The following is a 13,082-nucleotide window of genomic DNA, read 5'->3' as shown; positions in this document are numbered from 1 at the left end:
GAGTTTGGAGATTACCAACGTCATTGTTTATAAGTTCCATGATGATACATTCCATAGCCTTGCAGACCAGGCTCATCAGGCTAATGGGTTGGTAGTTCCTTGGGTACGTGGTGGCTCCCCCTGTGTGGAGTGGTATAACCATTGCTGTGCACCATTCAGTGAGCACAAAGCCTGAGGTGAGGCTATGATTGAACATGGTACTTAGGTGGGGTGCCACTTCATTCTGTAGTTCATGTAGAACACAGACTGGGATGTTGTCAGGTCCCACGGATGCTGTGTTCTTGGCTTTGGAGAGTGTGATTTTACATGTGCAGCCATGATTACAGGAACTTTGCATTCTTCCGGTATAGAGATGGGCCCTTTAGGAGGTGAGAGAGGGGTAAAGTTAGCACTGAACCTATCTGCCAGGATGTTGGCAATATCAGTTGGTTCTGTATATTTAGTGCCATTGTGCCGTAACTCAGTACAGATCTGAGTGTTGCCATTGAGATTCTTGACATAGCTATAGAATGCTGTGTGGTTGTCTTTAGAATCAGTGGCAATTTTGTTTTTGTAACTAGCTTTGGAGAATTATATGAGGGATCTCAGCTTCTTACTGAGGCTGACCACAGAGTTCCTCCAATCATGGGATTTTACTCTTTTTTGCAACAGGTTCTTTCTTCTGTTGTAGAGTTTGTTTATGGCAGGGGACCACCAGATTAGCTTCCTTTTTTTGGAGGATAGCATCTTGGTTCTGTTAGGGATTGGATAACCCATGCACTCATGTAAGTGCTTATAAAGTGCATTTGTATAGGATTCAGCAGTCATACCTCTATTGTCCGTCAGCATGGGTGTCGTGAAGTTTGCCACTTCTGTCTTAAGAAGCGTGAAGTTGGCTTTGGAGAAATTGTTTAAGGTGGTTTCCCTAATGGGGGGGTGGGGGTGGGATGTGGATGTCTAGGGTGATTAGGTTGTGGTCGGATCTGACCATAGAGGAATTGACCTCTGGTGTGGAACCCCAGTTGCCCATGTTGGTAATGACCAGGTCCAGGATATTGCTTCCCCTGGTGCGGGTTTGGATAGGTTGATCCAAGGTGTTGGACACTGTTTTGGAATTTATGAAGTCCAGAAAACATTGAGCACAAGAGTTGGTACATGAGTAGTTTAACTTTCCCAGTTAATGGTGGGGTAGTTGAAATCACCCATTATTAGGATGTTAGGTTGTACCCTAATGTTTTCCATTGTATCAAGAAATGAGGAGTGGGAATCCTGGGGCATGGTGGGGGATCTGTAGCAAGCTACAATTTGGATTGCGGTCTTGCCCAGAGTTAGTTGCACTTGGATAATCTCGGATGCATTATGGTGAGCAACTAGCCTGGAGATGTGGATATCCTTAATTAATATGGACACACCTCCGACTTTAGTGTTTTGGTCCAGCTTAGGTGGCCGAAAGGTGTGGTATGAATTATAGCCTGGTAATGCAGGGGTGCTCTCTGGAGCCTTGAACCAGGTCTCTGTCACTGCACAGATGTCGATATTCTCCATTTTAAGGAGTGCCTCGAGTGAGTGCATTTTGAGGTTTAGACTTCTAACATTAAGTAGCATTACCCTCAGATTTTGCTTGCTTGTACCTGTTACGGTGGTGAATTTGTCATTTGAACCATGCTTAAAAAAGGCATTATAGGGGTGGTAAGAGCCTTAGCCAGTATCTGGAATCCCAAGGGCTACAGGTGCAGGCCATCTCTGGCAAAGCATCGTGGTTTGTCGATCATGTCATCCCAGGCAGACAGATACTGGCTCCCCTTATAATGATACCAGAAGCTTAGCCAATTGTTGAAGTCAATCATTTTGCCCTTGTACTGTGGTATCATTCTGGGTGATGGCAGATGCTAATCAGGGTTAGGGTCATACCTGCCTGGGCTACAAGATTGGAGAGCTCCTCCATATCTCTTTTTATGTAGTCCGGGGAGGTACATCTCAGGTCATTCACACCAACATGGACAATGACAGAGTCATATTTGTACTTGTTATGGAGTGACCTGAGTGCATGTATTATGTGGCAGATCCTGGCACCTGACAGGCAGCTGACAGTAACTTTCTCCATGTTTAGCCTGGTGAATGGAACATCAGTGTGCCTGACTATAGAGTCACCTATGACTAGACTGTTAGGCACATTGTTATGCCTTATGGGCTGTGGTTGAGTGGCACACTGAGTTTGTGGACTATGTGTCATTTGGGTTTTGTTGGGGGGTGGAGGTTGCTTGTGTTTCTGCTTTGGTCTCTTTTGCTTGTGTAGATTTTTATTGAGAGCTTCTGCGAATGTAGGTGCATGTTTTGTGTTTCTATGTGTGTGTTTTGGTGGTGTAGGCTTTGAGGGACTATGTGATGAGTGTGGTGTGGTGCAAGTGTTTACCTTCTCCTCTTGACTGTCTAGTCCAGTCTTTGGTGAAGAGAGCTTTGCTTCCAGTTTGGCTATATAAGTGCATCTCTCACAGGTTGTAGTGTTGGGTGGTAAGAGGAGAGGGTTGTCTGTGTACATGAGGCAATTGCTGCATTGACCCAAGATGCCCAGATTCATCAGGTAGACAGGAGAAAACACTGGGAGCTGACCCTTAGACATGCCTGGATAGGTGCTTATTTATCAAGTACTAAAAACTGTTTTCCTCTAGACAAGTGAGGAAAGTTGAGTGCTGTAGTAATTTGTAGCTTATTTAGTGCTTACAATGAGTTCTGAACAAGTGCTGAGCTCAAAGAAACAAATTTGAGTACTGAAACTAGAAATCTGGCTAGTTCTAAGAAACAAAATTAAGCTAGAAGGCTTCCCTCCAACGCAGAGAGGCTTGAGCTTTGCTGCCTTGTGACCTACTGCATATTATTGGGCAGCCAACTTAACACTGGGATACAGACATCTCACCTCTGACTGTACATGTTTCACAGGATGTCCAGCGTTTTGCCATATATGTCTGCTCTGCTTCTCAGACAGTTGTGTTCTTTTGGTAATATACAGCTACATGGTGCCCACTGATTTGTTGTAGGTACTGACAAAGTTACGTGATGGCCTGTACATCCTGCTGCTACTCTGTTATGTTACAACCTGCTGTTATACTAACCACTTTCTAGGTTACTCAGTGCATGTGTAATGCCCATAGCTGTGGCCCCCTGTCCCTCCATTCTCTCTGGCATTGTTCATCTTTCTTGCAGTAACAAATAGTGACATATTTTATAAGTCTGTGGGACTCCTACCATAGGAGTACCACACATGCAAAACTGTAGGTGCAGCCAGATTCAAACCATGAACACCATCAACCATGATAATGTACTTAGCCCACTAAGCCACTCCAGCCACCAGAAAGTGAAGTTTAATTCCTGACACTATCAACAGCAGACATAATTTTGACTCCTGCCTATTGAGGAAATAGAACATGTCGCCAGGTTGTTTGGGACAGCCGTGGGACTGTGTGGACTGCTGCTATGACCTTTCTAACATACTGTTACTGCAGTTGTTTGGGAACATGGCTATGTTGGGGTAGAGGACTCTAGCATTGACTGTCATGTGTCTGTCCTATGGCCCCACTGTTTGGCATTTCCCTCCCATTGTGCAGTGGCTTTTGTTGCCTTGTGGCCTACTGTATGTTATTGGGCAGCCAGTATTGGACAGAGAGTAGCTGTTGTCCCACATAGCTGTTAGTTCTCTGCAGGTAGCACAAAGGCCCACTCTCAGCCTCTAGTACATATAGATGTAGCAGAGCAGCAGCAGCCCCTAGCATTCTCAGTTAAAATTCACAAGTCTGTGCTGCAATGGTGCAGAGTATGGGTGAGAAATCAGATTGTAGGGTGTGTGCATACTTTATAGTGGTGTGCTGCAGATGCAGCCTGTATGATTGGCTGACTATGATGCATTCCACCTGCCAGGTATATCACTGAGGGGTCTGAATGGCCCGGTGTTAGTGTTAGTGGAACACGGCTTATCAGTCATTTATACATGATTGGCTTTCCCAGGCTATTTACTTTTTTTTAAAATGGCTTCTCTGCTAAGCACTGTGGCATGCCGTGCAAACCCGCGCCGTTAGTATAAACACTGCTCAGCAGTCTGGACACACCCCTATGCATGGGCGCACTTCGACCAGCTTATACATATAGTGACACACTCCCTCTGATGTCAGCTACCTGTTCTACCGACATCAACACAGTTCTGGGGCTACATGGGTTTTATCTGTGGATACAGTAGCCCATTGTTGCTATTCAGTAAGCCCAGCTCATTTGCATACATATCCTTGCACATAACCTGGATATACTGCATGCAGGGCCCTATAATGCATTATTCTCACATATGTCTTATTTTTAGTTTTTAAAATTTTAATATTTTTGTTTGCATAATGGCATGTATGCGCATTACTGCTCAATGCACAAACGTAATATGGGTATTAAAAAAATATATTATTTTATATTATTTTGCATTAGTTTTTTGACTCACAGGGCATAGTTTTGCATGACATTTCTGAACTTCTAATTGGGCTTTTATAGCCCCTGTTCAATTTTACTTTTCTGTACATGATTATTTTCCGTGTACACTTCTGACACCAACACAGGTTCTGCATGGATACCTAGCTTGTTCCTGGATCACAAAACACGTTTATTTGCATGGATTTCACCTGCTCATGAGGTGATTTATATGCTACAGACAATTCGTGTCTGCATGTTCGTGCATGCCTCTCTGCTCTGTTTACTGGATCGCACAGCTGCCAGTTTCCATGTTCGATCTATGCCACTAGGCCTACATGAAACATCCATCTGTGTAGGCTTTATTGAATTCCCCCCCTCTGCCTATCCACATAATATAACCTTGTGAAAGTAACTTAGACAATGGCATATTTAAGAAGAGAAATGCATCATCTGCTGGAATATAGATTTATGTCATATATTCCACAGAGGGACAACAAAGCATTTAGAGCTATTCTATTTTTATTATTTTAATTTTATATATTTAGTTCATAGGTGTTTACTAGGCTAACAACCACAAGGGCCTTTTTAAGCCTAGTCATGCATCCCAAATCTCTGATAACTTCTGGTACCCTGGATAAGTCTAAGCAGGGGCTTGGATGGTGAACATTTACAAGCAGGGGGCCTGGGACATGAACCATTTACTGGCTGCCTGTGTCCATTAGAAACATAGGTGCCAAACCAGGGATAAATTTCCTGTTTCCCATCCAATTGCCCAAGTTACACTTGAATTTGGTTAGGGAGGAACCCTGCTTCAAATGTATGGGGGGCCTGTTCTAGTCAAGGGATAGTCTCTGGGATACATACCTGTCTCTCTAGCAGGTCATATTTCTATCACAGGCAAGCTATAAATCTTTAGAATGGGTAATTTTAGTGCTGTTTGTATTGTGGATATGCAGGAGGTCCATCAGACTGGGGTCTGACAATGCCTTGTATGCCAGGCATAGATCTCTCTTCAAAAGTGTGCAGGAGACAGATTACAGGGATAGGGCCTTGAGGCGGTCTGCATAGGACATGTTACTTATGTGTTGCATTCTTTTAGTAAGGAACCTCTGTGGATGTTTCAGTTCTTGGATATGCCTGGTTAGGTACATACGAAAGGGGGTACTGTACTCAGTGATAGGTCTGATGAATGTTGAATACAGTGAAATAATGCTGCCCTTGGACCTAGATGCCATATCTTTGTTTATAATTTGCACAACATAAAATGATTTCCTCACTACTGTAGATATACGATGGTCAAAGACTAGATTACTCTCTATGTGTGTCCCCAAGTCCCTGATTACTGGGTCAGCTCTTAGGGATGTGTTGTCAATATAATAGTTACCAGGTATGGTTGACTTCCCGATGGAAACTATTATGCATTTCTTGGCATTTAGTTTTAGTCCATGGCTCTGATACCAGCTGTTTTTCTGTGTCAGCCCTTCCTGGAGAACATTTGTTTCAGTGAGTGATTCAATGACAACTCCTAATTTGCGATTATCTGCAAACTTAGTCAGCCAGAGGTCATTGACATTGGCCTTGACTTCAGGGAAGTAAATGCCAAAAAGGAGCAGTCCCAAGACTCTGCTTGTGACTGTCCTCTTTGTAGAGGTGGACTTTCCAGTTCTAGATTCCTAAATCCTGTCTGTGAACCAGCCAGCTAACCTCTTAAGTCTGTCAAGAATGCCTGAGTGGATTATTGTGTCAAATGCCTTAACCAGGTCAAGGAAGGCAGTGTGAACTATTTTGCCATCACCCATTGCTTTGTTAATCTTCTCAAAGAAGTCTACCAGGTTGAATAGTCATGACCTGCCCTTGATTAAACCAAATTGGGTTGGGCCCAGTGTCTGGAGCTTTCCTATGTCATTATTGATCATTTCCATGATAATTCCTTCCATGGCTTTGCATATGAGACTAGTGAGATTTATGGATCTGTAGTTTCCAGTGTTTGTAGATGGCCCACCATTGTGCAGATATAACTGCTGCTGTTCTCCATTCATGAGGTATGAAGTCTGTTTGGAGGCTACATTTAAATAGCTATTCAAGATGGCCTGATAGGTCATGTTTTACAATATTTAAAAGGCATCCTGGGATACTGTCTCAGCCCATTGATTTAGTGTTCTTGACCTTAGAGAGAGAGAGAGAGAGAGAGAGAGAGAGAGAGAGCATTAAGGACTTGTTCCCTAGTGGTAGCAGGGGGAGCTACATTTGATGGTACTTCCTGAGGGAGGGAGAGAGAGATAAAGTTGGAGGTGAATTTGTTGGCAAGTAGGTTTGTTATATCTTCTGGCCTCTCACTTTTTAATTTCTCCAAGTCTTTTTGGTTTCTAATACCATGACAGGAATCGACCCCTTTTCTAAGTCAAAGTATGATTAAAGTTCATGAAATTATTTCAATCTTTGATGTCAGCCAGAAGTGCTCTTTACAGCACCTGCAATGTGCCCAGTATGACTCCTTCTGCAATTCGTATGGGGCTACATGTACTGATAACATATCTAAGTACGATCGTAATTTTTTTTATAAGACTCATTGCTCCTACTACTATTGGAACTGTCTGGGTATCCTTATTCTACATTGCTCTGGTTTCTGCCTGCAAATCCTGATATTTTATGACTTTGTGTCTGTACTCAAGACACTGTAGTCACTGGGTATGGCAATTTCAATGATCAATGCAACTTTTGTCTTCTTCATGGACCACTATATCTGGTTTTCTAGCATCTATCTTTAGAAGTGTTGGTAATGGGTGATCCCATGTGATGTAGACCATCATTTTCTGTGATGAGGCTCATGTTTCCAGTGTTTTTCAGCCACTTCAATGCCATAATATTTGCACAAACCCCAGCGCAACAGTCTTGCAACATTATTATGCATTTCAGTATACAGTCCTTCTGCCATTAATATGTCACTGTTTCCAAATCTGTTTTGCAAAACCTGCATTTGTCTGTTTCTCCCACATGTTTAACAGACTTTGTAAACCAACGTGTATGTAGCTCACTATCTTGTGCTGCCAATATTAACCTTTCATCTCTTGGTTTGAATTTGCCTCTCCTTAAGCATTCCTGCATTTGATCCTGATCAACATGAGGTTCTTCCAGAAGTTTTCTATACTTGCAACTATATTTACGCATTTTCCTCATTTCTTGCCTTCTCATCTTGTCCATCACCTTATATTCTTTCTTTTGTTTTTTGGCACATTCAGTTGCTGCCTGATTTTTATCTACTTCTTGTTTGATTTTCATTCCTGCTTGATGCCGATATGCTTCTGCTAGATTAAGCAGAAAAGTCATCTTAGATTTATTCTCCTCATATTTTAAAACTTTCACTACATATGGGTGGTGTGAGGTCAGCAGCTATGTGTGAAATCCCACATTTACAGATCTATACATGAAGTCAGTTTGAAGGAGGCCCATCCCTCCTTCAGAACGGGGAGTATATAATCTTGCAAAAAACACTGAAAAATATGTAAACCACGAAAACTCCAAAAAGTGAAACACGGACTAGTTCAGCAAAGCACGGGCTGTTTATTAAATGTAAGCGCTTTCGGCTAAGATATTCCTCAGCCTTCTTCAGACAAAAACAATATATCTTTTTATATATAAAGTTCTGCTGTGATCAACATATCGAATATATAATCTTGCTATGCACTGATTTTTATAAATCATTTGGTCAATGTGAAGCATCTTTCTTGTTTTACTGTCTAATTTATCCAACATGTTTTGGGGCCAATCAATCACTCCAAAACTGTAAGTTAGGATAGTAAGATCAAATTGGTTTATAGCTTGAATTTTGTTCCTAGATGTCAATGCTGTTTTCAGGATTAATTTAAGTCTTCTAAAGTATTCCTTACTAAGTTTTATTCACCTTTGTTCATTTTCATTGTTGGTCCTTCATCAATTCCCAAATATTTATACACTCCCTCTTACTCAAGTTATTTTATATCACATTCTTGTTCCAAACTGAGGTTTTCCTGGTGTTGCAGTTCTCCTGCTTTAAATGTTGCTTTTGCACATTTATCAAGACCAAATGACATTCTTATATCATCTAAAAAAGTTTTGACAACTTGCAGTTGTGCTTTCAGTTTCTCATCTGATGAGCTAAACAGTTTTAAATCATCAACAAAGAGAGAAGATGAGAAGTCTTTTCAACTTTGTTGTTTTTTTAGGAGCCAAATTATAGCCATGGCTTAAGCTGTTAAGTAGACAGCTTAATGGGTTAAGGGCGGGACAGAATAGCAGCATTGACAAAGAGTCACCCTGGAGTATACCCCTTTGAATGTTTATCCCTGGGATAATAATTTGTCCTTTATCATGGCTTAATTGCAAAGTAGTCTGCCACTGTTTCATGGTCACTGTAATGTAGTTGATCAGGGTAGAGTGTATCTTATACATTTTTAAGCAATCTTTTATCCATGAATGTGGGATACTATCAAATGCTTTTTTTGTAGTCAATCCATGCCATACTTAGATTCTTTCCCTTTTTACAATTCTCCACTATGACTTTATTTAACAACAAGTGATCATTTGTTCCATATGATTTTCTTTGATTGCGCTTTTGTTCTATTGCCATAATTGAGTTTTCTTTGAAATGACTATAAATTCTGTCGGCATCAATTCCAGTGTATAGTTTATACATCTTCGGAAGGCAAGTTATTGGTCTATAATTTTTAGGTAGCTTGCAGGATCACTGTTAAGTAGGAGCATTGGTTTTCCTGTTGTTAGCCAGGTTGATGTCTGTTCAGGGTATGCATGCAAATAGTTCATACTTATAGCTAAACGTTCATGCAAAGATGTTAATATTTTTAACCAGAAGTTAGGTACTGCATCTGGGCCTGGGGTTTTCCAATTAGAGGCTTTTCTTAACTTTGTTTCAATCTCACTGGCTGTTACTTCATCCCACTTCATATCCTGTACCTTTAAACTTCTTATTCTCTTTTACTTCTTCTATCCATTTAGCATCTTTGCTATGTTCCACGGGATCTTCATAAATACTTCTCCAAAATATATCTATTTCTTCTTTTTTTGGTGGTCTTTCAATTCCTTTTACCTTGTTTCCCAATTCTCTATAAAACTTTTTTGGGGCAGCAATAAATTGCTTATTTTGTACTTTTCCTTTATATTTCTCTATGTATCTTTTACGTTTTTCTGCCTGTGCTGAGATTTTTAGTTTGTTCTTTGCAATAGTGCATGATAAATCCTGATCTGTTCTAATACTGCACATTGCTTTTATCACATCTATTTTTCTAAGTATTTTTGTTGATCTGTTCCCTCTTTTGTATTCTTCTAACAGTGACAATTCTTGTCTTAATTGCTTTATAGTTTTCTCTGTTCGATACTTCCATGATGGTATTCGATTTCTCCCATTCCTTTCTCTCAATACCCTGTGTTCATGTGGTAGAAGTTTATCAGTTATTTATTTAGCTGCACAGTAATATATCCTGTTTACTTCTGTTATATTGCATGGATCTTTATGGACAGTCCTAATTACTTTATTTGTTTTATCAAACGTCTAACTTTTTGGGTTTTATTGATCTTCTGCAGTCTATTTCTTTCATTGATCTTAATATGTTTATCTAGCTATCTCTATTAAATCAAGCAACTCTTCTGTTAGCTCATTTTCTTCTAAACTGAGGGGACATTTTTTGTTTTCCATTTTTTGCAGGCATTCTATAGAAAGTTCTATAACATCTTCCAATGGCATATTCTCCAATTTCATCCTATGCCATTGGTTGCTTTGTCATATGGGAACTCACTGGCCTATCACTCCTCAACATTGATTGCATCTTGAGTTTCCACAGTTTCCTGTTCCTTCCCTTGCTGTCCAGCTTCAAGTGAACATTTATACTGGTTTCCTGTGGAAGGCTCCAAAATATTTTCATATGGCACTTGACCAATTGCTTCCTGTTCCACTGGTTTCCCCTTAATTCAGATGTCCATTGCTCTGTCCTGTTGTGGTGCTTTCTGAATTAGATTTTCTACACTGAATCCTTCACTTTGCAGGTACCCCATAACCTCAGTTTCTATTTCTTTAACTTCTCTATTACCAATTTCCTCTTCTAGTTTTCTTCTTTGTCTTCTTATTTTTTGCATTGTAAAGTTTTCCATGTCCAGATTCCTTTGCCTGTATTTCCCTTCAAATATCTCTGGTGCTGCTCTTTTTGTATTGGTTAGTTTTGCTTTCTCCTTTGTATAGATATTACACCATATTAAATCTGTTTTTCTTTCCCATGTCCATATTTCTTCTTCAGATGTCTCCTGATCTTCCTGTTTCTCCTTACTTTGGGGACTCATTCCATCATGCTATGATATAACCTGTGTTAAACCTTTTATACCAAATCCTTTAGCTTGCAGGCATTCCATAACTTCAACTTCTATTTGTTTAACTTCTACTTTACTAATCTTCTTTTCTACATTCTCTCTTTGTGATATTATTTTCCTATTGTGAAATTTTGCATATCTGGATGTCTTTGCCTGTATTTATCTTCTAATATCTTTGGGGCTGCCTTCTTTATATTGATTATTTTGGCTTTTGCCTTTGCATAAATATTGCACCATATCAAATCTCTCTTTCTTTCCCATGTCCATATTTCTTTTTTTATACCTTTCAAGAAACTCTAGGTTTTGTTGTTTATATTTTTGCACTTCCTCAGATGCTTCTTTTTCCAAACAGATGAACGTTTCTTGGTTGATGTACTGTTTTCACAAATCTTTTGTATCAATGCACACACTTTTTTATTTGAGGCATCTGACAGTTTTTCTGGTGGAAATATTTTTCTTTCCATTAATTTCTCTCTTAATCTTTTAGTATAGCTTGTGTCTGGAAATTCTGGCTTTTTGCATAATAGTAACAATGTATAATTTATTTCTTATCCTCAGTAGTCCACTCTATTGTCTTTATGGCTCTTCTTTGGTCTATCAGTTTTTGTGATTTTTGTGGACTGCTACTTCCTTCTACAACCGGGGCATATTCTCGCCCTGGGCCTGTCCTGTCCCCATTGTAGGAACATTTCCATATTTTGAGGATTGTACATTGTAATTTTTTCCAGTCTTGGCACCAGCGTGCCTGTCAGGATTTGTTACTTTTTTATCCTGGATCTTGTGCATCCAGCTGTCTTTTTTTAATTTTCGATGTACTTCTGTCCATGATATATGTTATATAAATACAGTCTGTATATCAGTGTCATCTTGGTGAGATTTTGTGAAAAACAGGGTCCACCTCACGAAGGTACTCACCAGGATTTGAGGATGAATTAAATTTCAGCAATACTACTCTCCTTTGCTTGCTGACATATCTCTCCATTCGGACCCCTTATAATCTCTCCATTCGGACCCTGGTTCAGTATAAGTGACTCCATTTACAATGAGCTCTGCACACAATTGTGTATTACCTTTGAGGTTGCTGACAGAGATAAAGAATGCCTTGTGGTTGTCCTTGGCCTGGGAGGCCACATTTACCTCAAATTTAGCTATGGTAGACTTTATTTGTCCTCGGAGTTGTTTGTTTAGTCGAATGAAATCGGTGCTGCACCACCTAATTTTTGCCATGATTTTCTTCCTTCTGCTATACAGCCTATTGATGCTGTGATTCCACCAAGATGGCTTGTTTTTTGAGTTAGCCCTGTACTTCGTCCTGGTAGGTACAACTTCTTCTCTGCGGGTATTGACATGCTCGTATAGGGTTTCTATAAACAGTTCTGTGTAGGCAGCAGTGTTCTCAGGGTTTCTGGGGGGCTTGACATTTTGTCAGGTTATCATTTAATAGTAGGAAGTTAGCCTTATAGTAGTTCCTGAATATTCTAGGGTTAGATGGGGTTCCAGGTTTTTATTTTTTACTTCAAAGGGGACCATTTTGTGGTCTGACTTTGCCAGAGAAGACATTAGACTGGGTGTGTGTGTAGCACTCTCCCATACCTGGGAGGACCAGATCCAATATGGTTGGACCCCTAGTTGGAGTATTGACAATGTGGTCCAGATAGTTTGAGTTTACAAAATCCAGGAATCTCTAAGCCTGTATATTTGGTGTAGTATGTAATTCCCAGTTAATAATGGGGTAATTAAAGTCACCCATGAAAATGGTATTGGGTTGGATGGTGAGTGTCTCTAATAAGTTTAAATACATAGTATGGGTTTCCTGGGTCATAGAGGGGGACCTATAGCTTGCAAGGAAGTGGAACTGGATTTTGCCAATGGTGATGTGAATGTGGAGAAGCTCAAGTGCATTGCCCTGTTTGACCAACCTTGAGGTATATTTATTTTTGATGTAAACTGAAACACCTCCACCGTTAGTCCCTGTCTGTGTAATAGCTGGTCTAAGTGTGTGGAAGGCATTATAGCCTTGTACTGCTGGTGTGCTCTCTGTGGCTTTAAACCAAGTCTCAGTGACCACACAGATGTCAGTATTTTCTAGGGTGAAGAGAGCTTCTAGGGAGTGGAGTTATTGTGTTTAGACTCCTAGCACTGAGTAGTAACACTTTTAGATTTTCTTGGTTTTGATTTGCTATGTTAGAAGTACTTTCAGTTTGGCATTACCTAACAAAGGCACTATGGGAGGATGACAATGTTTTAGCTAATATTCTAAAGCCTAGAGGGGAGAGGTACAGACCATCCCTAGCAAACCAGTGTGG

Source organism: Protopterus annectens, chromosome 3.part1, assembly GCF_019279795.1.
Source record: "Protopterus annectens isolate FY-2018-M chromosome 3.part1, PAN1.0, whole genome shotgun sequence".
NCBI classification, from domain to species: domain Eukaryota; kingdom Metazoa; phylum Chordata; order Ceratodontiformes; family Protopteridae; genus Protopterus; species Protopterus annectens.
This window is presented reverse-complemented; position numbering follows the sequence as displayed.